Raw genomic sequence first — 25,658 nt, forward strand, 5'->3', positions numbered from 1 at the left:
ACAGACCCTGTTTGCGACAGCCATTTGGAAATTATCTTGGAGCCATTGTTCAAGGATCTCAAGGTGGCCAAGGAGGTAAAAGTAACATCAGAAGTTATTACAAGAAAGAATAAGCAAGTAAAGAGAAGGTGCGACATCGTTTGACCATCGCGTGCTCGCGTCCCGAGCGCTGGTCTGGTCAGCTTCTCTCTGAGGGGGCAGCGGAGCTCCAACACGCACGGCTGCTCTGATCAGCTTCTCCTGAAAGAGGCTGAGCGGAACAAGACACAGCACAGCTTCTAATGGAGGGGGCATTAAACTGGACTCCATACATGACTACGGCTCAGAAAAACAACAGATACAGAGAAAAGCATGAATGGTATTAAGGAGGTGAACAGAAAGTTATTTACAGCTTCCTATAAACCCAGGAATGGGGGCACCTCACAAAGTTATCAAGCGGCCACTCAAAACCAGACAGAATGAAACACTGATTATGTTCTGCATGGGAAGAAGAAACCCTGTGGAGCACACTGCCATAGATGGTTATGGAGTCCAAAAGCTCAACTGAGCTCAAGAACTCATCTGGTTACACCCGTTCACAAACCCCAGCTTTATAGAGGACACTGCTGTCACAGGAAAGTCACTAACCGCGGCCGCTGCTACACCATGGGAGTGCCTACCCTGCATCCACCCTGCTCCCAACTTCCCCAAGTACGGCGTTAGCAGGAGCAGGTATGTGAGGGTCCTGAGCCAGCTGGACCTCGAGCATGACCATAATGCGCCACACCGGGCTACAGTGTTATTTCCAACTGCTGTTTTTTATTTTTATATATTTCACTGGCATAGACGATGACAAATGCCTGGGTACCACCCATGTGCTCTACTTCCTAGATGGCTTCCAGAACAGTTGTCACCAGTTTCAAGCCATCAGGTCTGACATGCAACATGACAGTCATCAGCTCCAGCAGCAGCTCTCACCTAAAACCTGCACTTTCTGCAACAAAACTTAGGATCTCCTGCATTCTTTCAGGACATTCAAGAATGCCTTTAATTCAGAACCCGTTGCCCTGGGAGACCGTGCTTTACATAAAATCTCTTGCCTTTGTATCATTAAGAAAGCTTTTCCTAACTGAGTTACCGGTAGGAAAATGACCGAGTCAGCCAGCTCCGGTGCCGGCAGCGGGAAGGACCGCAGTGCTCCCACAGGCAGTCCAGCCATTTCCCAGTACTCCTCAGGCAGCGAATCCCCAACACAATGACATGCTGCAAGAGAGGGCAGCTCCTCTTGCTTGCTTTAAACTGCCTGCTCGGCAACTTTGTTGGACGCTTCCAACTTCTCATCTTACGAAAACCAGTGAGTAATCGCAGCCTATTCACTTTCACTGCCCCAATGACAAACGTACTGCGTGGCATTTCCATATTGCTACTTCTTGGAATAGCCACAAGCAGTTCCCAGAAGTATAGATGGAGGAAGGAGAGAGAGGAGGAAGGAGAGAGAGGAGGAAGGAGAGAGAGGAGGAAGGAGAGAGAGGAGGAAGGAGAGAGAGGAGGAAGGAGAGAGAGGAGGAAGGAGAGAGAGGAGGAAGGAGAGAGAGGAGGAAGGAGAGAGAGGAGGAAGGAGAGAGAGGAGGAAGGAGAGAGAGGAGGAAGGAGAGAGAGGAGGAAGGAGAGAGAGGAGGAAGGAGAGGAGGAAAGTTTTGAGAAGCACTTACCAGTTGAACCTGGTTTTAGGAGTAACCTGACCAACACACCACGACCAGACTGCAGACTCCACAGCAACCGAGGAATTGAGCTCCTCAGCTGTACGGAACCAGCTCTGAAGCTCATCCATGGGACCGTTCCAGTGACACTGAAGCTCCCTCTCAAATGATTCCAGGTGTTAAACATCAAGAACAATCTCACTAGCAACCACCACAACACATAATGTAGCATTGTAAAGCATGCTGTCATTTCTGAGCTTAAAAAGGAAAGGTAGATGTGCATACCTTCAGTAGAAGTTACTTCAAATGTGAAATCTTCTCCGCGGACAGAGAAACATTTGGGTTACAGTTCCTGGAATATGCCCAGCTTCAGAAAATTATTTTCATCCAGTGTGAATTCTTTCTCAAGCTTCCTATCCTGGAAAATATTTTTAGAAGTTACTATTAACCAAAGGTAACTGCGGACCAAAGACGTTTTTTCCTAAACAAAATTCCCCATGACCTTTCAGCCCAAAGCAAAAATTGACCCAGACCGTAGGTGAGACACCTTCTTTGCAAAGCCGCCACCACCGTGTCAGACTTAACTCCCTCCAGTTCCCCCTCCGCAGTGGTGGGCAAACTGGAGCCTTCTCCCGCACTGTGACCGCAGAGGGGTCACCAGCCCCCGTGCTCCTCCGGGAGCCCCATGCCTGGGTCAAGAGCACAGGTTTGTTTTCTCCAAATCACTTCAAAAGGAAGTTATACATTGTCAAGGAAACCTAAGGGTAACTTTCACTTGTTCCAAGAATAGTTGCAGCAACAATACACGTATTCCACGTTCGGTCCGGGGCCCCCATCACCTTCGGGAGGCAGCGAGGCATCCAGAATAATTCCCCGCGCTCTCAGGGGGCAGTTCGCGGAGGGGAAGCAGGCAGGAGAACCCAGCTGGGCTCAGCCTGCTGGGCTCCCCTGCAACCGAGCGCACGGGGTTTGCGCCAGCCTCGCCGGATCCAGGTATTCCTTTAGAACTGTGGGCTCCTGACCAAACAGCAAAGAACAGCAACCGGTCCCTCCGTGGGATGATCCTGTTCCCACAGCATCCCAAATCCAGACAGGACACCCACAGCACGAGGACAAATCCTCTACCCATCCGACCAGCCTCGCAAACCTCCGTGTCGGAGCCAGCGGAGGCGTGACAGCGTGACACAGAGAGCACCAGCACAAAGAACGATGTATTTTCTCATCTTACCAGTAATTACTAATTGGAGGTAAAATATTCACCCAAAACTGAAGTAATTAATTTGAATGGACAGCGCACACAATTTTATTGTGCATATTTAAGGTCTGTCAATTTGATGCCTTCTTTTTTTCCCCATCATTTGTCCTACAAAGTCTTTTAAACATTATAAATGATAAACTGAACATAAACAGTGCAGCACAGATTTAAAACCATAACCCGAGGCCCAACAATTAAAGCACTGCTCTGAAAACAGACTGTTTCCCAGAGAAATCACGGTACACCTCAGCTGTGTTCAGAGTACAGTAAGAATACTTGGAGACAGAGCTTGAAAAAAAGCTATGCTTTTTGATTCTACATATCCTCTTAAAAATCAAAATCTATTCTGGAAATTAATTTGCAGTTGTGGATATCTGGTACATTTTCTTAAAAGCAAAGGGCGAGAAAAAAAGCTCTGAACAATGGCTTTAACTTTGGCAGAATATAATTATTCCTTAGAAGCTACTTTATTATGGAAATTCAAAACATCTGCCCCATTCTGACACTTTTGTTTGTTGTGCTCCTGGTAAAGACAAGCCAGACTTCACTCCAGGGCTCCACAACCTGTGTAGTATTTCTTCAGCCTCAATTCTCTTAAGCCTGTGTTTAAACCCGGCACGAGGAGCAGTCCTGGACGCAGCAAGCCCAAAAGCCAGGCGCACCTTTACACGTCCACACAACGCGCGTGAAGGTGGTCGGCAGAACAGCTGCCGAGGACGCAGGTACCAAGCCTCCCGCCGGCCCCCAGTGCTCTCCTCAACACGGCGTCCCTACAGCGAGACCCAGGAAGAAGAGGAGCAAGTACCCATCGTGTTCCCACCCAAAGCGCATTCACAGCGGTGTAGCTTAAGGAGACGATCAACTCACGCCTTACCGAAACGGCCTCCCCGGGTTACGGAACGATGGATGGAAACAAGCCTACACCACATCGTCTTTCTAACTCAAAAAGCGTAAGAATTTAACATTTCACGTGACTGACATCAGCCTCAGAACTGTCCTCTTCAGTCTTTATGCTATGTTCATCCCATTTTTCCTTCAATTTCTTCAATTTTTTTTAATTGAAATAGTTACTGAATGAATTCCCAAATAAATGTTGTAGGACAACTGGATCTGCTGTATCTCAGCACAGTTGAAACACAAATTTCGATGCTGTGGTTAATTACTTTCTTCCATTCTGATCACATACTGCTGAGATTTCAGCCTCATTCTCTTCTGAGACACATACTTCATTTTATCTGACAACCGATTTGAAACAAAGCACAATAAAGCAGTTAAAGTAAATAAGGGTTTATATCTCCTACCTTCTCTCCTAGTGATTTTAATTATTTTGCTAAACTCACTGCATGTTAACGAGCTACATCCATAGACATATTCAAAAACTGAGCACAGTATATCCGTATAGAAGTTCAGCTTTGATGCCAAACTACGCACAGGTTTCTATGCTGTCAAAAACAAAGTGTCTCATTTCTAACAGGAGAAACCATCCACCTCAAAATAACAACCAGTACCTGCAGTGATTTCCTGAAACAGGGCAAGGAGAATAACCCTAGTAGATCAAACGTACTCCCTGTACTCACAGATTTTGGAGGAAATGTGCTCTAACCTAGGCTATGGATTTTAAAATATACTCCAAACAGAGTATGCCATGATTCCCTTCAGTACAGACACAGGAGCAGCAGCAGGTGGATGGACAGCTATTAGTAAATGCTTTTTAAAAGCACCTGTATGGAGAGAGAAGCATGCCCAGGTTCCACAATGAAATAATTAAGCATGTGCGGCTTCAGAAAAGCAGAACCACCCCAGGTCTTACCGGTGTCACAGGAGCGCTCATCTTTGGGAAAACCACATCACTTCATAGAAACACCTAAATATGGGTCAGTGACCCAGCGGTGAGATACAGCTTTTCACTTTGAGGAGACACAACTCTGAACCAGGTTAAATTTGAGCCTTCCTTTTTCCAACAGCAGTTTTCATTCTTTGGAAATCAAATGTTTGCAGATGCTACTGTGCTAGACCTGCTCCCGTCCTTCAGGCCTCCAGCACACGCGTCCCAGATTAAGCTTGCAGTGAAAGCACTCACGGGTAAGGCAACATGCCTAAAAACAAGCAATAGGACACTGATTATTTTGAATGACAATCAGCAGAATTCACTGCCATGCCATAAAAGCTAAGAGTTTTGTAAAATTCCACAGATCTCTGGTTTAAAGTGGATAACGAAGCTTTGGACAGCTCAAAGCTGCAGATGGGAACACTTTGAAAGAACAAACATAAACCCTCGGGACGTGCAGAACAGGACAACTGCTCAGCACTGTCCTCCAGTGCCTGACTGGGGGAAGGGGCTTCACGGCAGAGCTTGGGCTTGGGAGAAGTTGTCGTCTTCTTCTAAGTCAGCTTTGCATTCCACAAAGAGAAGTTTTTCACACGTGCTGCACGTCACTGCCCGAGGCAGGACGCAAAGAGATCCAGCCTGACGAGTCCTGGTCACCCCCGCGCTCCTCCACATCCTCATCAGTGGGCACGGGACCGAGCTCTGGGGGGGCAGGAAACCCACGGCACCGTTCCCGAGAGCCCCCAGCACCCTGACTAACACCGACCGGCACATCACCACCGCCCAGACAAACCCAGCACGGTGTGCCACCACGCGGTGTCATCACCTTGTCATCACTACCTGTCTCGTAGTCACACATCCCTGAAAACCAGAATACTCTAAGTTACGCAAGCAACCGGTGAAGCTGTTATACAAAGAACAAGAGACTTAAATCTACTGCTCAGCATTACTTAACGATTTCCAGCTTCAAAGTAGTCACACGCCAGCCAAACCTCTCAAATAGTCCTTAGAACCAACAAGGCAGAAAAAAATTGAACCACTTTTGCTTTATGAAAGAACGTTGGCAAAACGCCCAAGTAATTTTCCCAAAGTTTAGTGTGAGCAAAATCTAAAGGAATTCAAGAGACTGCTGATTTACAGCTCCTTTCATTAGACAGCATTTGTTTCCAAATATCCAAAATAACTAAAAATAGTTATGTGTTTTTCATATAGCAAGACACGCTTCCAAACATACTAACTCAAAGACGCGAATTAAAATACCGATCAAGAGTGAAAGTTCAGTTTGTATATAGCTTAGTTCTAAGTCACTATGAAACTGAAGTGCGTTGCAGCTTCTCCATACATTTCTCTTTGACCCCCCGTGCGTAGAACCTGTCTTCCCTACAACCACTTCTCCCCGCAGTCTGTAAGACAGCGGGGTTTTGAGAGAGATTCCACGGCCTTTTTATGGCACCCACTCCGATAACTAAGAAAAGCTTATTAACAAGCAGTCTAAAATCCGCTATATAGACCTCTACAATGCCTCTGAAAGAGCATTTGCAGTTTAGCAAGTCAAAAAAAAAAAAAAAAGTAGTTAAAAATATTCCAGCTTCTCAACTGCCTCCTGAGCCCTCTTCAGGAAATTTCCACCTAAAAAAGACTTGCTGAAGGATCTGCACAACCTATTATATGTTCCCTTCTGTCACTTTGGGTAGCACGTGCCAAGACAACGTATATCAGAATGGAAAACCAGAGACACTATAGGGGACGCGCTGGCCCCATCCACCTGCTGCCCAGCGCCTTGCAGGACCCCTCCGGGGTCCAGCAGAGTTGGGCAGCTCCAGCCCAGTGTCCCCAGGGACAGGGACAGGTCACGGGAATGGCTCAGGGCCAAGGCAGCGGCTCCCCAACACCTCTGCTGGGGACGGGTGGCTTGGAGCCGACCCTGCCAGCCGGCAGAAGGCAGCCCGAATCCCGCTCGGGCACCAGCAGAGCGTGGATGCTTCTCACAGCGCTCTGCTGCTTAAAAAAAAGCAAGACATTAAAAAGAGAGCACAGTTAAGGAAGTCGTTGGTAAGCAGAAAGGTCTCCTTGGGTTCCTCCTGCTCTGGTACCGGCTGTCATGGGGACGCGGGGAGAAGCGATGGAACGGCACCACGGCTGCTCCCCTGCAGTGAGCCCACACGCACCGTTTCTATGCACTATCTATGGGTAAAGGAGGAGTGTTTATCTGGAAAAGGCATTTCAAGAGGAAAATATTCAGGAGAACGAGTCTTCCTAGGTAAATAATAATCAAAAGGTATATTTAACTCTTTAAAAAGACAACGTGAAAGCAAAAGAGCATCTCTGGGTAGCTATTCTAATGGCTTGGGCACAGCAAGAGAGAAACAAGGCTCTTGCCTTCCCCAGATGTCCCGGCAGCACCCCAGAGGAGTAAGGAGCAGGATGGAAGCCTATGAAAAAAGGACATGCGTGTTTTCATATACTATATAAAAAACAGCTATTTTTAAAGAAATTAAAAGTCTTCCCACTGCCTTAGTTACTTTCATATGGTTGATCTGAAATATAAAGCAAGATTAACTAAATTCAACCTCTTATATGTCATAATGTCCCTCATACTAATAAAGTCAGAATTTTAGCTACCCAAACTAAGAAAAAAAGCATTTCTACAGGATATCTCCACTGCAACTAAAGAGATAAACAAAGGAACAGGTAGTTTACATAAAAGCAGTAACAGCCACAAACAATTCTCTGGTCAATTTTATCTCCACTGGCATATATTTTGGAATTCATTCAGCCACCTCCCACCTACTTTAGGAGGTGTCACAAAAAAAAAATTATCATAATCCAAAGGTAAAAAGCCCAGTACACAGCAGTTGTCCTTCCCATCTTTTCCCCTCCGGTGCGACAAGGGAGAAATGCGAGTATATTTAGGACAGTCCAGAGGCTTGTTCAGTCACAGCGTTTTATACAACCCACACTTGCATCAAGTTTCTGAAGTGGTGGGGTTTTCAGATCAACTCTTTCCTAAACTCACTTCTGTGAAGATAACACCGCCAGGAATTCAAGGATAAAAGGATGTAATAGCTGTAAAACTGTCAAGGAGAAAACCAAAAAAGCTTATTTATTATTTCCAAAAGATGGGTGAAAAATCAGGATACTTTAGAAGACGTGAAAAAGCCGTCAAGAGTTGACCCTCCCCAAAGGACAGTAATTCGTCCCTAGGTCTTCAATGTGCTGCTCTCAGCTCCCGCATCTGCGCTGCCCCACGGGCACCACGAGCGTTTGACAAAGCTGTGGCCTCGTACCTGGTATTGAGATTTTATTTGGGAATTAGTTTAGAGGCGCTTCCTAAGGAAAAGCCTCCCCGGCAGCATTCTGCTGAGCGCGGGTACCACACCAGAGCAGGCATCAAGTGACTGAGACTACTGCTCCAGATGTTCTAGACTAATTTTAGTCCACAAAATCCTGCATCCTGCTACTAACCTACACGCAGCCCCGAGATCACTCACACGATGTTTGGTCTTTTTCGCTTCCTCATTTCCTAACAAAAATTAAAAAAAAAATCAAAAAAATCTGTCCACCAACTCTGCTGAGACTCAACCGTAACACGGAAGTTAAATATTCCCATAGTCACTAGTTATAACAGTAAATAAATGCAACAGCTTCCACAAACGAACCGCTGTACAGTTAGCGGATACTTCTGGCATTTACCAGCGTACACTGAACATTGTACACGGTGTTATTTTTTCAGAAACTATGCTGAAAACAAAACTATAGGGAATCCTCCTCCAACTTCCATTGCCACTTCAGGTCATTTTCCAAACAGAATTTGGCTCCCTGCATATTTTCAGAGCACCTGAAATTTTATAGAAGTTGCTGAAATTAAAAAACAAACAAACAACACACACAAAAAAAACCCCAAGAAACAAAATTTTATTTGGAAACCCAAACTGATCTACCATCCTGTTTAAATGATGTAGGTTTGAAGCCAAGGTTCACGTCTCGCTAAAGGCTAAACGCTGCCCTTGCTGAACGTGCAGTAACCGGCGGCAGCTTTGGGAAGCGATGAACCGAGGCCGGCTGCGGCAGGCTGCGCGCTCACCGCCCCGGGTCCCAGGGGCCCGTACCTCCACGGGTCTCTCCAACAATGACAAAGACTACCCGCTGCCTCGTGCAAACGTCTGGATCGGTTTGAATACTTCCCACAGAGAGCAAAACAGTGATCTTCGGTTTTATCAACCCCTTTGGATCCTCCTCAGCATAACCAGTAGCTCTGCAGCCCCGGGACTGCCTGGCGCCCACCCCGGCTCTCCTACCGCAGTCCTGCAGCCACATAAAGGGTAGGAAACACCATTTTAAGAGTCAGCAACTGGTTTAATCTTAGATTAACATTTTAATATTATCGTACTTTTCTGATAAAAGAATTCCTAAAAGAAGAATACACTAAAAGAAGAATTAGTGTAGGTAGAGACGCTCCCATTTCAAGAGACTATAAAATATTTGCCTTTTTCCACTCTCCCTCGAATTCATTTTCTACCCCAACCGGGAGAGCCGACAGCCTGCTCCTCTCTATCCAACCGCCGATTTTTGTTCCCAGCCTCCGCCGTTCACTTCTCAGACTTCATACACACACTCTACACAGCGAATATCAGTTTAAAACACATCCTTTATAAATCCAGGTTCAGAGTGACTGCAAATTTATTTTCCTCTCCATCTGGACATTTGCAAAGTGATCTGCAAACCATGAGATACATGAAATGATACTGGTAACTGTAGAAGTAACCGAGACCAGTTACTATTTTAAACCTTTGGCCAAGTGCTGTGCATGTCTTTCACAGAAGCCGACCCGTCCACAAACCCAGCACGTCCTGGTGACAGAGCTTGCACAAAATCTTTTCAGAACTGCGAAGTACAACACAGGACGATCGTGAAGCCACCGTGGTTTTTTTGAGTTAGACAATAAAGACAGTAGAAGGCCCGTCCACAAGGTCAGGCATAGCCAGATAACGAAAAGCAAGCTGAAGATTATCTAGTGCAGTTATTTATGGCAATAAACTGCCAAAAGGCACCAGAGTTGTGGCTGAGAAGGGACTCAAGTACAGTGTTTTATTGTCAAGTGTGCTGGCTGGAAAGAAGCTGGAGTCTACAATAAATCACCCGCAGAAGGCTGAACGGCCCTGAAGACCGTCCTACTGTCTCTCACCCAGCATTAATAACAACAGAAGCGTCACACTACAGCCCGGCGGTTCACAAGGCAGGGGACAGTGTCATCTCAACCCACTTCTCTCCTACTGCCAACGGAGCGCACCGCTCTTTCGCACTCCCCAGCTGATACTTGAAGTCAGCTATAATCCATTTTAAGAATCTGTCAAGCCACTCGGTAACTAAACAAGTTGAGGAAAGTTGCCAGTTTAATACATAACACCACGCTGTTACCTCACAAGAATTTACACTTTCAGTATTTTTACCACCAATATCTTTCCAAGAAATTTGGTAATTTGGGTTATCAAGATTTTTTGACTGCACAACTTAAGCTGCCTGAAAAGGGCCCAACTTTCCAAAAGAGTTAAGTAAACCTTAAGAGTTAACCTTCCAAAATTCAGAGCACACTATAATGTCCCAAGTCATCTGTGATGAAGTCTGCAGACACATCTGAATCATAAAATCATAGAATCATAGAATGTTTAGGTTGGAAGGGACCTTGAAGACCATCCAGTGCCACCCCCTGCCCCGGGCAGGGCCACCTCCCCCCAGCCCAGGTCGCTCCCAGCCCCGTCCAACCCGGCCTTGAACACCCCCAGGGATGGGGCAGCCACAGCTTCTCGGGGCACCCTGCGCCAGGGGTTCACCGCCCACACAGACAAGAATTTCTTCCTCACGTGTCATCTAAATCTGCCCTCTTCCAGTTTGAAGCCATTCCCCCTTGTCCCATCACTACATGCCCTTGTAAGAAGTCCTTCCCCAGCTCTCCCGGAGCCCCTTTAGGCACTGGAAGGGGCTCGGAGGTCTCCCCGGAGCCTTCTCTTCTCCAGGCTGACCCCCCCACCTCTCCCAGCCTGTCCTCCCAGCAGAGGGGCTCCAGCCCTCCCAGCAGCTCCAGGGCCTCCTCTGGCCCCACTCCAACAGGTCCATGTCTTTCCTATGTTGGGGGCTCCAGAGCTAGATGCTGAAAGTCTTCCTCCTGTCACTACTGCAGAAAGGAGCCAGAACACCATCATCCTGCACCCAGATCGTATCAGAAAAGACACGAGACACTCCTGAGAATCACCCCTGTTTATCCAAGCTCTTGTTCTAGATACCCATAAGTCTATTACTATTCAATTCTGAACAACAGTTGGTTGATTTAAACTCAACCAGGAAATAAAACAATGGACCAGCTGTAACTGCACTGCAGTAACATCACTGAAACCAAAGGGTGTTCGACTCGTGCAAAGCCCTGTGGCAGGACCCCTCCATTGCTGCTCCTGCAGAGGAGCCCACCTCCTTCCCCCCCACGCTCCGTGTCCCTGCTTCGCTGAGACCAAAGAAAGGTTCAGTAAAATTACAGCAAACCTCAATCCACAGTTAAGCTCAGTCACTAGCACTGCGCCAAGTACGCGCCGCATGACATCTGGGAAGGAAAAGCAAGCAGATTAAACTTGTTCTACTTAAAAAGAAATTAATTTTTTAGTTTTAATATACAAAATCCACAATGAAGAAGAAACTAACACTTGTTCACATTCTGCAATGCTAAAACCCCAGGCTGCTAACGTCCTCAGGTACACCGTGACAAAACCGCCGACGCCTGGGCCACGGGAGGGGATGTGGGGACAGAACAAAAACCACCAGCGCAGACAGTGCAAAATTCCTTGCTGGGGGGGAAAAAAACCCAACAACAAATTAAACAACACACATGGAGCCTGATAGACAACATCTATTTTAGAAGACACAAATGTATAAAAATACTACCTAAAACTTATACTCCTGACTCAAGGCACAAAAAAGAATCCATTTCAATAAAAGCATACAGTTATAAGAGAACATGGTACACAGGCAGGCTAGAAGGGATTCTGACAAAACCTGGGAACACTGAAGCTTCTGTACATTTCACCATTTTTGGCATAGACCTGGTGGAGCGGGGCCAGAGGAGGCCCCGGAGATGCTGGGAGGGCTGGAGCCCCTCTGCTGGGAGGACAGGCTGGGAGAGGTGGGGGGGTCAGCCTGGAGAAGAGAAGGCTCCACGGAGACCTCCGAGCCCCTTCCAGTGCCTAAAGGGGCTCCAGGAGAGCTGGGGGGGACTCTGGGTCAGGGAGGGGAGCCGTGGGACGAGGGGGAACGGTTTGACACTGACAGAGGGGAGATTGAGATGAGATCTGAGGAAAAAGTTCTTCTCTGTGCAGGGTGCCCCGAGGAGCTGTGGCTGCCCCATCCCTGGGGGTGGTCAAGGCCGGGTTGGACGGGGCTGGGAGCGACCTGGGCTGGGGGGAGGTGGCCCTGCCCAGGTCAGGGGGGGATTCAATGGCCTTTAAATGTCCCTTCCAACCTAAACCATTCAGTGATTCCACTATTTTTCTTTTCCCCATAATCTCTCACGCTTCTCCCATACTTCAGGCCTCACTGCCAGGACAGGTCAGGGTCTCTTCTCCTTTTACCTTTACTGTCATTTAAAAAAAAAACAAACACACACGGTTGTCAGTGGTTTCCATCTATTTGTTCCACAGCACACGCAATGCCTCACTTTTGTCACAGAGAGAGGAAAAACACACATGAGAAATAATTCAGTGCTGTATCCGTGATTCGCCCCGACTACAACGAGTGCCTCTGTATTGCAGCTTCAGAACAGCCAGAGCCCAGCTCTGGAGGCGCACTGCCCCGTCTCGTGCCAGGCGGGCTGTAAAAACCCAGCAAGGCAGCAAACATCCAGGCTGGGGGCTGTTTTGACCCATTTAGTGCCCAGGACCTCCTCAAGCATTCACAAAAAACCCTGTGCCAGAACAGCGCAAACTGCTGTCAAACCACACTAAGCCTGATCAAACGTACGGACACCAAACTACAGTCACACCGTTCTCCTACGCTCACCCACAGACAATGCAATCTGAACATCAGAATTCAGCGCTGAACCCATAGACAGCAACCAAACAGCCATGAAGACTGCTCAACTTAACTTCCCCAGTCTTAAGGCTCGCGGCTGGACTTACAGACACACACGGACTCGCCGCCTGCCGCCATCGGGTCAGTGCGCTCGCACCACCGCTACGCCCGGGAACTCGGAACGGACTGTTGAGTTTCAAGACTCTTCGCTCTTCCCCAGAAGTGCATTTACAGGGCCCAGCACACACTAATTTAGCAATCAAACGTGCAAGTGAAAGGAAATAGTCCTGACTGGAGAGACCAGGAGCTGAGGAGCGCTGCCTGGAGAGGCGCCTCTCGCTACTCCAATGCCCGGCTGCGGCTGGCATTCCTTCAACACAGCCAGAAACTCCTCGGAGTGAGAAAACAGGCTACACTCTTTATGCCTCTGGAATATCGCCCCTGTTCTTGCTTGGTTTTATTCCTAAGAATTGAACAGAAAATGTAAGAATGTCTTATCTACTTCTATATAAGCATTTTAGGATGCCAGCTGAACTGATGATCCCACATGAGATACGTGCATAGCACCAGAATTACAAAAAACCCAAAAAGAATATGCACAGAAATCATGTTGCGAAGGGGGGGGGGGAATAAATACAAAGAGAGCAACACCCTCTTTCCAGAAGTCTTACTTTTAAGCTGTGCATGTGGCAAGAGCCAATGCTCTTCCTGAAATGAGTGAAACTGCAAGGCAGGCTCCCACCACCTAACATCCACTCCACGATTTTTTTTTTTTAAAACGGAGCTTCCCAATTATACCGATGACTATTTGCATGCCATTTCTCTGAAATTCTGCTTGCATAACAAGAGCTCTGAGAACATTTCTTTTTGTACTACCAGAGAAACAACTTTGCAGAGTAAATGGAAAAAGGGTCAGGTTCCAAACCCTCCAAGGCAGCTTTGGGAGCCCGCTGCTGAGAAGCGGCACACTCCTCAGCCCGGGGTCCATGGGGAGCCGGGAGGAGGAGAAAAAAAAAAAAAGAAAAAAGGAGCACTGCTAAGTTGTTTGGTACCTATTACGAGAGTCGCTAGCTAACCAGCCAGAAGAAATGCGTCTGGCGAGCTCCGACAGTAACATGTTTTGCACCAACAAAAAGGCTACAGATCTCCCGGGCAGTCTTCCACAAGCGCCTAACTTGCCAGGAGGAATCAGCAATAAGTAAATTTACCAACTAAGAAGATGCTCGGTCTTATTTTTGCTTCATCCCATCCTTTTATTAACATTTATTTTTAAAAGCCTTTCCCAATTTAAAAAGATCACTGCATAAACATCAGCCACACTCCACGGAACAGCTCTGAAGAGGAAAAACTGCCCAGTGCCCAGAAAGTCTCCCATCCTCCAGAAACTCTTCCCATCGCCCAAGCAGGTGCTTCAGGCCAAGGGGGAGAGGTCGGGGGGACAGGGAGAGCGGGGGACTTTCTATGTTGTTTGCAGCAGAACAGAGCCAGTAGCGGGGCGGGCAGTGGAAGGTACAGGTTCGCTATGTTCCCGGGGGGCTCCCAAACACCCCCTTTTCTACAGAAACCCGACATTGTTCCTTGAGCATCCCCAGCCTCCTTCACGGCTCCTTTCCACTTGCTTCCAGCAGTACTTTAAACCACATTCTCCTGCTGGAAGCAAGTTCTATTTCGACATTTTTCCAACACCTCAGAGAGAATTTGAAAGCCTCTGTGCCAGGCTGCGGCAGCGCCACGGCAGCGCCCCCACCACGCTGCACACTGCCCAGGGAAGGCGAGAAGGGCACCGAGACCAGACCGAACCCAAGCCTGGGGAACATCCTCCAGCACCTCACACCATGGGCTGGCACGGAGAGGCCAAACACCGCTACTGCCGCTTGTAGATGCAAAAGCATCCACCACCAAGCCAGACAGACGGCACAACGATCAGAAGATGCTCCCAGGTGAAGGGTCCATCCTGCTTATTCCCATCACCAACATTCTCGGTTTTTTCACCTGCTCCCTGATGGTCAGGTCAGGGCACATTCAGATAGAAAACCCAATTCCTTCTTTGCTGGGAAGAGTGTTTCCCACCAGAGGTAGCGTAAAAGAAAATCAGCAAGCATGTCGAGGATCATAGAGCCAGTCCATTAAATGCTGCCCCAAACTGAAACTGATAAAAAGTTAATTGGCAAACGACAGTACAGCTAAAGCTAACGCTGCAAAAGCCAAGAAATATAAAGCAAAAATACCATCAACCACACTCTGCTGTCCTGACTGCGATCTCTGGAACTGGCAAGTACCCACTGGGGAGGCACCACAAGAACAATTCAGACCGTTATGAACACGCAGATGTAACTAAAGAGCAACTGTGTCGTCGTATGGGCTGTGGTGTGTCCCACAGAACGGGATGCTTTTACCCCGAGGTGGGTGACAGCCGCGCTGACCAGGCACAGCCCGTCCCCAGCGGGTGCCAGGGCTCACACCGCCACAGGAGACAACGCTCACGCCTCCAGGAGCACTGCGGACCCCTATGCCAAAATATAACAATTCGAATGAAGCCAACAGGCTGCTCCTGGTGAGGACAGTGTTCTTGGGGCACCCAACTACCCTCCAGTGCTCGCTGCCCTCTACGGTACCATTTAAGAGACTCCTTAAGACAAAGTCAAGACATGGCAGCTTCATGAAAATTAAGGACAGTTGTACACAGCACTGTTTACAGTTTAGCAGTTTTACCTTAATGAGGATATGATCCAGCAGTTTCCCGTAACAGCAACAGTCACAGGATGGAGGAGACAGAAGGGCATCTCTGGAGATCACCCAGTCCAACCCGCTGCTTTTCAAAGGGGGTCAGCCAGAGCTGGCTGCCCAGGACCGCATCCAGGCAAGTTTTGAACATCTCCAAGGATGGAGAGTCCACCACCTCTCTGGGCAGCCTCTGCCTATGTTCAACCACCCTCGCAGTAAAAACATGTTTTCTTATGTTCAGACAGTTTCCCATATTTCAGTTTGCACACACTGCCTCTTGTCCTGTCACTGGGCACAGCTGAGACCCTGGCTCCATCTGCTTTACTCCCCCATGAAGGATTCAGACACATGGATGAGATCCCCCCGAGCCATCTCTTCTCCAGGACGGACAGCCCCAGCTCTCCTCACGTGGCAAACGCTCCAATTACTTAGTCAACTTCGTAGCTTTTTGCTGGACTCTCTCCACCACATTCATGTCTCTCCTGTCCTGTGGAGCCCAGCACTGGACCCAAAACTCCAGATGTGGCCCCACCAGCGCTGGGCAGATGGGAAGGATCACCTGCCTTGACCTGCTGGCAGCACTCCACGTGCTGCAGCCCAGAAAGCCGACGGTCACTTCTGCGGCAAGGGAACATTGCTGGCTCCTGGCCAGCCTTGTGTCCACCAAGACCCCAAGGCCGTTCTCCGCGGAGCTGCTTTCCAGCTGCTCAGCCCCGGCCCGTACTGGCGCAGGGGGTCAGCCCTCCTCCCCAGGGACAGGGCTTGGCATTCCCCTCGCCTGAACTCCAGGAGATTGCTACTGGCCCATGTCTCCAGCCTGCTGAGGTCCCTCTGTAGGGCAGCACAGGTCTCTTCAGCAGTCCTCCCAGTTTTGCGTCATACAGCGCAGCCCAGATGTGCTTCATTTCATCCTTTCAGAAGATACTCTGTTATTTGTCAAGGGACAGGGAAGCACACATCATTCGAAAAGGGAAGAATCAAGTTTTTGAAGATGCAAGTACTTCACAACTGCAGTTCTGCACTGGAGGTGACCAGAGCAGTATTACACTTTCAAAAGCAGAAACAAAGAGTTGTTAGCGAATCTGTTCAAAACAACTGAAAAATATACCCCAGACACGGTAACAATCTCTTTGAAATAATTCTTTCTCCAGCTCCTACCAACCACCAGCCGCTGTGTTTGAAGGGATTTTAGCCTGGTCACACTGGTGGAAATCTTGGTGATCTTTTAACCTACACCGCATAGAGCATGAATTCAACGTTAGCATCTTCTGAAAGTATTTTAATGCCTGAAGTTCTCTCCTGCTGCTAAGGCCCCACACACTAACGGCACTCAGCTATTGTCTTTTCTTCTGTTGTGGCACAAACCACCTTGGTTTCTTGAGGATTTCACTGCTGTGACCTGCCAAAAGACAACAGCTCACAATACACAGCCTACCTGTGTTACAGCGTTCGCTATTATGCTGCTTCCAGCCCTGCGGTACCGCCGCATCGCTGCTGCGCGGCTGCTCTGCACACCCGCACCCCAGGCTGCCATCCCTTCATGTCCCACCGCAATCGCCGGTCCCCGGCACGAGCTTACTGGCTGGTACTTACTGTCTCTGCAGTTCATCACGACCAATACCTCCAGTCCCACCACCATCCTGCCCTCATCTTCCAGCCCCATGACCCCATCACTGTCAAGTGAACTTCTCCCACCGCTGCAAACAGCCAGAAGGCGGTTACAGGTGGAGACGGCAGAGCACGGCACAAGCCCTGTTCTGGCAGAGCTTGGGTGCAGCACCATGCCATGCTGCTGAGGTACACCCACAACACAAGGAATAGATGCCCTACAGCAGCCCACTCTTCTTTGGGTTCAAAATGCTCAGAATCTACATTTCAGCCTGTCAGGGGAAGAGAATCATGAGCTACTTAATTATTTCTAGAGCTCACTCTCAGTCTCTTTAGGATCCTACTTCAGACTCTTTAGGAATGCACTCTCAGTGCTCATTTCCAAGACAAAGCAACGTTGATAAAAAATTTCCTCATTCATCTTATAACAAAGCCAAGTTCTGTATTGATTCCTCTTACATTCACACAAGGCATGAATAACAGTGAAAAACTCCAACGGAGAAAAGCTTGCTACATAAATAAATACCATAGCTCAAGAAGAGATATTTTTTTCAGATTATTATGAAATTATACCCAAGAGATCTGTGTTCTCCAGACAAACAAAAGCACTACTGGGAGTTTCCTGCCGTATCTAATAACCATTGGAGCTGCTGAAGCCCACCACTACATGGGGAACTGCCTTTCAGGCAGCCACGCATCTCCTTCCTACCAGCTATACTCCTCCTGGGACGTAGATGTGCATGGAACCACAAGAAGGCAAAATAAACCCCAGAAAGTTAAAGGCAGGAAATACACAACGCCTCTTCACCAACCTTCTGCTTTTTTCTAGCCCACCTAATCTGTAATTTGGAAGGACTTAGACTTCATTAATACGCACTGCTCCAAATTCAAACTGGTATCACGCCCGCCCTTGGTAGTCATGCTATCTTTGATGGTAATAGAAAATTCAACCTTATTACAGAGGAGCCTCTCTTACTGCAATAATGTTTTTCTCTTTGGAAACCTACTTGCAGACACCCTTTGAGAGCCAAGTCTTGGCAAGCTTTACGTCAGTCCCTCCCCAAGCATAAGAGTGTCACACCAACCCAACAACAACAAAAATAGACGTTAGGGAGCGTTATCTGACATGCTCCACATGCTTTCACAAGCAACGCTAACATGGGCAGGCATTATTTTAAGTACGGTCTGTTGCAAGCAATAAAGCCCAAAGCATAAGAGTGAAATAGGAAGATACAAATCTGTCTTCTACAGGTACACAGCACCTTAATCTCTCAAGATCAAACATTTAGGCAAATCTGTTCCAACCTTAGTGCCACACTGAAACTGTACCTTAATACTACAATGAAAGACTAAGCACAAAGCTGTGAGAAAAACAGGAATCAAGGTTTTGGTAATAGCCTGTGAAATAAATAACAGTTCACATAACAAAGCAAAGTAGGTCTTAGGTGTAAGAACGCAACTTTCCAAGCAGTAGCTGCAGTAAGTTAAAGAACCAAGATGAAACGAGCAGCTGTCCTTAGTAGAGCAGCCTGAGCCCAAACCAACCGCCTCTGTTCCCAAATCAAGACCACGCAATGAGTCCACCCTCGTGCGTCACAGCCGGCTACAGGTTTAGTGAAAATAAAGCCAAGGGACATTGTCTATGAAACTCTGCAAGAGGCACCACTGCAGTTTCAGGACACCTTTAGAAGTTGCAGGACATGAATAAACCAACTATTTTAACATAGGAATTTTACATAAATATATTCTCTTTGTTCCCATCCTTCATTCATTTGCCTGATTCTTTTTTATAAACTCCGAATAAAAGGCAAAGCAGGAGACACTAGAGTCCTCCGAGGCAATGATGGTTCCAGCGGCTGTCCGCACACCCCCCAGTTCGCACGCACGTCCCACTGGACATCAAACTCTCACGATCTCGGCAATTTCTGCCAAGCTCTGACTGCACATGTAGACATCAAAGTCTCAAGAACATAAAACACAGAAATGAATTATAGCCTTTATTCCCTCCTACAACTGAGCATACAAAATTATAAATTGTCTCCATTGTACTCAGCTAGCTTTGTAGTTAGCTATTATCATAGCACTGGGATAACTTAAATACTTAAAACCTGTGAAAACTAATATCTTATGCCATGATTCAGTCTTAGTAAAAAAAAAAAAAAAAATGGACTTAGTATATCATAATTTTATTACTTCATCTTCCATCCAGCCCCTCAGTGTCTTGTAACCTTCAGAGGCGACCAAACAGCCAGAAGCTTCTGTTTTGTCCAGGTGAAGGATGCATCGCGGGGAGGGGGGGGGGGGAAGAAGAGGATTTTGCCTGTAGGCTACTTGCAGGGCAGAAGGCCAGCAAAGCTTTGTCTGAGCGACAGAACGGCTTCTCAAGGTCCTCTAGAGGGGAAGCAGGTTCCTCCAGCGAGTGCACCCCTGGACTCCAGCACAGATATCTGCTTCACCCCCCCAAGCCTCGGCTACGGCAAACAGGCCAGGAGAGGCTACCATGCGGCCAAGCACAGGCACACACACACCCCCCCAGCAAGGGTCAGCCCCCCAGCTGAAATGCTTCACACTACATCAACCCAGTACCCCAGCCCCGTGGTACGGATTAGGCAGAGGCCACGATACATGTTATTAATGGCATTTTCAGGAATTACGGACTGGTCAGGGCTGGAAGGGCCCTCTGGAGCTCCCCCAGTACCACCCCCGCCAGAGCAGGGGCACCTCCAGCAGTGGCACCTCCAGCAGTGGCACAGGACACGTCCAGGCGGGTTTGGAGTGGCTCCAGAGGGGGAGACTCCCCCCCTCTCTGGGCAGCTGTGCCAGTGCTCTGCCACCCGCACGGGAGAGAAGTCCCTCCTCAGGCTGAGATGGAACTGCCTATGGTCACCTTTGTGCCCGTTCCCTCTTGTCCTGTCACTGGGCACCGCTGAACAAAGACTGTTCCCATCCCCCTGGCACCCGCCCTTGAAGGACTGATAAGTAATCAATCGTCTCAGTCATCTTTTTTCTAGACTAAAAAGACCCAAATCCCTCAGCTTTTCATTCAGCCAGAAATACTCAATATCTGGATTTTAATGCTTCAGAACTAGCAAAGCCAGCGCTGTACACTCAGCCACAGTTATGCTTCCCAACGCGGAGAGCCCGTGCCATGGGCAGCAGTGCCGAAACCCGCCCTGGGGCCCGACAGCACCCACCGGCTCCTAACTCCCACTCCTCCATGGTCTCGCCGTGGCACCAGCTCTGCAGCTCCTGCTTCCCCGGCCCTTCCATGCGGTGTTCCGGCACAGTGTTCTCCTGCCACATTCTTCAGGGCTCACCTTGCCGCTCTCTCCACCCCCAGCTCCACAAGACAGCAGGGGAAAATCTCTGTTCCAAAGCCACCCTCCAGGAACGGCGTACAGCCTCCAAGGGCATTTGCATCGCTCCACAGCCACAGTCAACGCCAAGGTGGAAACACTGACCAGAGGATTCTGTTAATCACCAAATGTTACCATATAACCAAAGATCTTTCAGCCTCCTGAGAGGTTGCTAACCCCAAGCTGTCGATTTGAAAACACTTTGATACACCCAAAAGGGGCCTACAGGAGAGCTGGGGAAGGACTTCTTACAAGGGCATGTAGGACGAGACGGAATGGCTTCAAACTGGAAGAGGGCAGATTTAGATGAGATGTGAAGAAGAAATTCTCTCCTGTGCGGGCGGTGAGCCCCTGGCGCAGGGTGCCCCGAGGAGCTGTGGCTGCCCCATCCCTGGGGGTGTTCAAGGCCGGGTTGGACGGGGCTGGGAGCGACCTGGGCTGGGGGGAGGTGGCCCTGCCCGGGGCAGGGGGTGGCACTGGATGGTCTTCAAGGTCCCTTCCAACCTAAACCATTCTATGATTCTATAATTCTCAGATAAAAATTATTCTTAACCAAAATAGTATTTCACCAGTGAGCCAAGAGCCTGCTTTTGTCTTCCTCTTCTGAGGTAGCCATAGGAATTTCTTCATTTTTCCTCAACATCTAACTGACAAATGAAAGAGACATCTACGTTTACATTCCTTGGACACAAACAGTAAATCACAAGTACTGCAGGAGTCTGGTACACAGCACAGTACGGGGTTGTGCTGGGGTTTTTTTCTTTTAATAAAAAACTGCTTCAGGCAAAAAATGATGAAGGCCTGTCTGTTGTACAAATATGCACACAAAATTAAGAGCTACTTCTAATTATTCTGTGCTTCTGAAGTTCCCTAATAAAGAGATGATATCAAGAAGTACTTTGTTTTGATGATCAACTTTATCCTCATCTAGTATCTCGTTAAACAGCCTTCTAATTGATGCCCTACCCCATGCTAAGGACAAAATTTGCACAGCTTCTTTATTTAAATGCTACATTTTTAATTAAATTCAACACGCCCAGACACTGAAGAAACTGCAGTGCTTCAAAAAAATGCAGAAAAAAGCTAGCCATAAAACTATACCAAATGCACTGTGAACACAATTGCACAAAAAAAGGTCCTTTTTTCTAGGTCAGTCAGAAGCATATGGAGCTAAACACACGCCAAGGCATTAAACTCCACAGCCCACCAGCTTCACGTTATCTGTAAGGGCGTAGTTACCTCAGAAACGTTACCCTGTATTTCACTCAATCACTAATAATTTCAGATGATTAACAGTCAAACATTTTGGGTTACTGCTCTGTGTTCCGGGAGCTCTGGGGTCCGGCCCCCGTGGACGCAGGCAGCAGCAGCACCTACAAGGAACCTCGGGGGGATTTCCCTCCTCCCCTTTGAAGATTAACCTTTAAGCGTAAGATTTGCAACTTGGTTTGAATATTAAAAAGCTGTCACACAATCACTGTTAAAACCAGCAAGCGTCGATTTGCATCTCTTGCAGGACTCCCCAGGCTCCGCTCCTCGTTCACCCGCGCTGCTGACATGAGTAAACAGACTTTGATGCCACTTAGACTGTTTACTACGTGTTGTTTAAGCAACAAATTAAATTTTTTCCTGGATCACCGCAGTTAAACCCTTCAGAAGTAATTATGATCAATTAGACCATTATCTCTAAAGCGAGATGCTGGTATTCACCGGGGCGCACAAGCAGCATTTTTCAGAAAGCCCAGTTCGGCAGGGTCATTGCCCACGCCGATCCCTGCACGCACAAGAAACATGTCAGATAGCGAAGCAGCAGCATTTGCAAACTAAGATTTCCTGTTGTGCTCTACAAGAAGATGAGCTGTTCATTTCAGATACACCTATTTTATCAGCACCATGATGGCCTCAAATGAGCCAGAAAAACAACTGCCTGCACTCCTTTAATGGTCCTTTATACAAGTTCAAAGCTTCAAAACTGCATTTGTGCCTCTCTCTACATTTTTTGCGTGCTGCAGTTTTTACCAGAATATTCCGACACCGCACGGTTCTGCCCACCAAACCAGGCGGCAATGAGCCACAGTATCACTTTGTCCAAACTGCAATAAACCGGTACCTGAAAACAGGACATTAAACAACATATGCATTTTCATTTCCTTAATCTTTCAGGACACCATATAGACACACTCCACACAAAGTTTATGTAGTTCCACAGTTAAAATAAATATTAAGACTCTTCAGAAGAAAAATCTTATCTATGACAACAGACTACCAGGCTGTTTTCCCTGCATGGCACCACTTAAACTGTATTTATGGGCTAAGTTTCATTCATCAGAAAACATCTTTAAAGGAAAACAATTGTTTGAAAATTTCAGACCCAACCTCTGGGGTTCAATGGGCTTTACCTGGACATATGAACATGAAAGCTCAGGTTGCTCTTGAAATCACAGACCAGAATTACGCGCTGACAATGTCAGGCCAGAGCTTGCCATGCACTTAAACCTGCACTGCTGAAAAAAAAAAAAAAAAAAAAAAAAAATTGTTTCCTTTTCCATGCAGTATTGGCAGAAAAAAAATTCAGCTGAATCACTGCCCCAGACCAGTTCACACCGTAGCTGCCCAAATGCTGTGCCAGCAGGGAAGGAGGGAAGAGAGGTGACGAAGAATGGGAATGAGCAGCAAGAAGGGGACAGTTTTTCAGCAGCAGTGCCAGCTTAAATGCACATCAAACCATGGATTTAAGCACAAATTCTCAGTATTCTCATTCTAACTAAATGGCCTTAATCATAACCAAAACCACTAATAAAAATACTGATTCTGCAACAGAATAGGCGGAGATTTCAATTGACTGAAAACATTTATTTTTCCAAGTTTAATAAAGAATTCTAGGGATTGTATAAACTTTGGGAAAGTAAATTAATATCAGCCTTGCACAAAGATCATCAGTAAGTACTCTCTATCTCTAAAAATACCTCAGAGGATGCAAATTACAATAGCTGCAGAAACAGAGTATTGTCTTAGTGATCACCTCTGACTATCGCAAACCCCCGTCTTTGAGCCCGCTTGGTGTTGTGACTAAATACTCAGTTACAAGGAGTCATCGTAAGATATTAATTCGCATTAACACCCAAAGTCTATTTGAGTAACAATTCCCAAGTCAGGAACTCAGCTTCAAGCAAAGCACACTAGAAGCACCACAAATGTTTGCCCCATGGTGGCAAAGAGAAGCGTCCCCTCCGCAGCCCAGAGCCCTCGCCACCCCAAGTTTCGTAGGAGCACCCAGCAGCTCACCGGGGCTCACACGCAACTCGGCTTGAGTGAAGTATCTTCGAGCTCATGTAAAATCTGAATTCAACTATGAAGAATACAGAGGACTATCAGTCCTTTCTAAAGATGAGTTCTTTTTGCTTTCTACAAGCAGAAGCCCCAGCGGAGGCCCCAGAGCTGCTGGGAGGGCTGGAGCCCCTCTGCTGGGAGGACAGGCTGGGAGAGGTGGGGGGGTCAGCCTGGGGAAGAGAAGGCTCCGCGGAGACCTCCGAGCCCCTTCCAGTGCCTAAAGGGGCTCCAGGAGAGCTGGGGGGGGACTCTGGGTCAGGGAGGGGAGCCATGGGACGAGGGGGAGTGGTTTGACACTGACAGAGGGGAGACTGAGATGAGATGTGAGGAAGAACTTGTGGGCTGTGCGGGCGGTGAGCCCCTGGCGCAGGGTGCCCCGAGAAGCTGTGGCTGCCCCATCCCTGGGGGTGTTCAAGGCCGGGTTGGACGGGGCTGGGAGCGACCTGGGCTGGGGGGAGGGGGCGGACAACTCAGTGGCCTTTAACAGTCCTTTCCCACCCAAACCATTCTATGATTCTACAAAATTCTGGAGGTAAGGTGTGGGGTTTTTGCAGCTGGAAAATGCCATAGTGACATTTTAAGTAATGTTATTGTTGCTTCTATATCTGTAGAGCACCATAAAGCACCATATGAAGAGATGCCCCTCCCAGTTTAGCAAGCCGGTACATTTACATGTGCAGTACAGCGCTGCGCAGAGACACCAGCTCAAGTTTCGGCAGCAGAGGAGGGCCAGCAGCCCCGCAGCGAGCGGGAGACCAGGGAACGGGACTCCTGTGGGACTCCTTCCAGCTCCCCAGCTCGGCCACCCATCTCCCTGCACCGCACTCAGCCGCGCGGCACAGACACGGCCTCAGGAGCCGAGGCCAAATCTCCCTCCACTGCCGCACGGAACAGTCCAAGTGAGAGCAACGAAGTGGTAAGGGAGAGGGAAGCACCTTCGGTTTCAAGTAAGAAATACCATTATGGAGAAAAAGCTTGTGGCGTTCAGCCCCTGAAAGCGGGCAGCGTCTGTGCCTAATTCTGAGGCGGCAGAAAAAACAGTATGGGACGAGAGGATCATAAAGTGCTGGAGAATAAGAGAAAATGCAGAAGGAGCCCACCAGTATACCTCCCCGCGTGTTACGGTGGTGTTAAGTATTACGCATAGACAAATGTTTTCCCCTTTTATTTAGACAGGTAACCACCACTCACATGAACTCTTGGCCTAATCGATATTGCTGACATCACGCTTGACGAGCTACATACGGGCCAAAAACTGTGAACAAGAAATACATTTAGAATTCCACATGTACCACTGGACTTCCCCTTCCTTTTTATAAATATAGCAGATTACCCGGTATGGGTTTTCTTTTCTGCCCTGCTATTTTCTTTAATCGCATACCTCAAAATCGTCTCCAACATTAACACACATAATATTTTGCCGTTTTCAGGCACAGCATCTATTCCAATAATTATATTTTCCATGTTATTTTGGCTTATTACTCCACACATGGAGATGAATTTCCACAGACCTTCCATCAACACTGCCTGGTCTTCCCCCATCACGCAGCCGGCGTTTAAACCGGCCAATATACACAAATTGCAGTGATTTCCTTCCAGCAAGAATTGCCTTTCATGTATCAAAACTTAAACACACAGGCCAACGGCAGACACTTTCTTTCTAGCAAGGGCCCTTGAGATCCTCCAGTTTCCCAAACACTAGGTCTGCTGTTTGGTTGATTTGGTAAAGTTTCTGCTTTTCCCAAAAGAATGTATTCATGACCAGGGCACGGTCCACCAGCTCCAACAACAAACTGTGATTACGCAATAGTATTTCCCTCACATGG

At 47.8% G+C, this 25,658-nt stretch overlaps 1 protein-coding gene across 2 annotated transcripts in view; it reads right to left on the reverse strand.

Moving 5' to 3' along the window:
- Positions 1–25,658, reverse strand: part of PPP6R2 (protein phosphatase 6 regulatory subunit 2) — a 107,212-nt gene that overhangs the window by 74,044 nt on the left and 7,510 nt on the right. For both annotated transcript variants that reach the window (XM_082483176.1, XM_082483175.1), the window contains exon 2: positions 1,965–2,097. The gene's annotated coding sequence lies outside the window, so the exon portion shown is untranslated. The remainder of the gene's footprint in view (positions 1–1,964; positions 2,098–25,658) is intronic.

Source organism: Vanellus vanellus, assembly GCF_965231255.1.
Source record: "Vanellus vanellus genome assembly, chromosome: 1".
In the NCBI taxonomy this organism is placed as follows: Eukaryota; Metazoa; Chordata; class Aves; order Charadriiformes; family Charadriidae; genus Vanellus; species Vanellus vanellus.